Genomic DNA, 2,232 nt, shown 5'->3' with positions numbered 1-2,232 from the left:
AAAAAAAAAAAAGGGAAAAGAAAAATCCAGAGATTTGGCATGACTTTATATTTTCAATACTAAATACAGGAGCCGCTCACTTCCCTAAGCTAACCCTATCCCACAGGAAGTCATTTCCCACCCTCCCTATGGCCTAGAAAGCTCTCATCTCCCTTCTCCCTCTGTGGATCTGCCCGATCTGCACATTTCATGAAAATGCCTTTGGACAACATGTGGTTCCTGTGTCTTCTCTCAAGGACCAAAACCATCTCTGAGTTCGTCCATTGCTATGGTGACCGCTCAAATGTGAAAAGCCCACGCAATCTCATGGTGTGCACGCTCAGTCTCCAGTGAGTGGCAATGTTTTGGGAGGTTGTAGGACATTTGAGACATGTGTGTTGCTAGGGACAGCTGTCAAAGGAGTTATCTGTCTCCGAGCTGCTATGGCCTCTATGCCTTCCCCCACCACGGGTCTGAACAAATCTCTCTTTCTTTCCTCTGCAAGGTATCAACAGTGCTATAAACCTTCAGGACCCAACTATGAGTTTTCTTTATTTACATGGTACAAATCAAAGAATTTTAGTGAACATTTTACACAAGCTAAGGAGAGCTGAGGTAACCTTAACATGCATGCGCTGCGTTCATGACCAGGGAAATCACATGTGCCTGTGGAAATGTCAGGCTGAAGCCCAGCTGGGCTCTTATCTTGCACAGGTAGATCACAACCCACTCCTTGTATGGATCTCATGGGCTCTGCCAGGTAATAAGCCTTAATAAAATCACACATGCAGGGAACATTTTTGTTGGTGACCAGCTTTTCTGGCTTGGGTTACCCAACTGATCCATTCAGCACCTGATGTACCTGCCCTGTTCTCCCTGCTGAGGTTGGGTCTATGACCTTCTGAGGGAAGGCTCCATCACTTCACTGGGTCTGCAGCTTCCTCCCTCTCCCCATGAGCAAGGTCACAGTGGGGGTTGGGGGGCAGAGCTCCAGGCTGACTCAGGCTGTGCTGAGAAGGGGAAACCCTCAGCGCACTGTGAAGAAATGGTGAGTGGTGTTTCAGAGTTCTGACTCAGATGGAAGTTGGGGAGATGTGGTGCAGGACGCCAGCAAGGGACACAAGTTCTGGGTTCTATACAAAAGCAGCTAAAGAAAGTAACTGTGGTGACTTGCAAACAAACATCTGGCCAGTCTGCTCTATTTGTGGTGTCTGCTTGCTTCTGAGGCAGGGTCTTCCCGTACAGTCTAAGTTCTTCCGCCACCTCTGCTTCTGCCTCCCTGGGGCTGAGACTGCAGGCATTTGCAGCACAGCTAGCCCATGCCTGCATTTTTGATAGCTGAGTACTGACTCTTCCATAAGGCAGTTCTATAGTCTTTAAAAATCCATGGATGGATTTTTTTAGTGTCTCCAGTTCTTGCTGCTATGTGCACGTGTGTGCCAATGTTTTGGTAAATGTCACTTTTCATTCCTTTGGCATTTGTGGAAAAACTGTAAGGTCACACGGTAACTATGTTATCTGGCAAAGAGCCGAGCCCTTTCTGTTCCCCCACTCTAGAAAGGTGAGGGTGATCCATCCTTCATCCTCGTGAACACCCACTGTCCGAGTGGGTGTACGTGTGCAATGGTTACCTCACTGCAGCTCTGACGAGCTCTCTGATGGCAAGTGATGCTGCATCTTTTCATGGGACATTCCTGTCTGTGCTGGAGAAATGTCTAAGTACTCTGTTCATTTTTTAAACTAGACCTTGGTAGATAGCCCAGGCTAGCCTTTTTTCTTGCTTCCTATAAGATATATATGTCTGTATGTATATATATTACATATATATATATATATACATATATATATATATATATATATTATGTATACATGCATACACACTACACACACACACACACGTAACTCCTCAAAAATACTTTCTGCTATTGTGGGTAACCTCAATGGCACCATTTTCAGTGTGGAAGTTTTATATTTTGATGAAGTGCCATTATCTCTCCTTCATCTGATGGTTTTATTTTTTTTTCCCCTGAAACTCTTTGTGCAAGACAAAACAAAAGAAATCACCAATTTATACCATGTTTTCTTCTAGAATGTCACAACTTGGCATTTTTTTAAAAAATATTTATTTATTTTTATGAATGTGAGTACACTATCACTATCTTCAGACACACCAGAAGAGGGCATCAGATCCCATTACAGATGGTTGTGAGCCACCATGTGGTTGCTGGGAATTGAACTCAGGACCTCTGGAAG

General features: G+C 44.4%; 1 protein-coding gene across 2 annotated transcripts in view; it reads right to left on the bottom strand.

Moving 5' to 3' along the window:
* Nucleotides 1–2,232, bottom strand: part of Tspan5 (tetraspanin 5) — a 163,216-nt gene that overhangs the window by 2,592 nt on the left and 158,392 nt on the right. The window lies entirely within an intron of this gene.

Source organism: Mus caroli, chromosome 3 (genome assembly GCF_900094665.2).
Source record: "Mus caroli chromosome 3, CAROLI_EIJ_v1.1, whole genome shotgun sequence".
Classification (NCBI taxonomy): Eukaryota; Metazoa; Chordata; class Mammalia; order Rodentia; family Muridae; genus Mus; species Mus caroli.
Note: the sequence above shows the minus strand (reverse complement) of the source record. Positions and strands in the feature narration are given on the sequence as shown.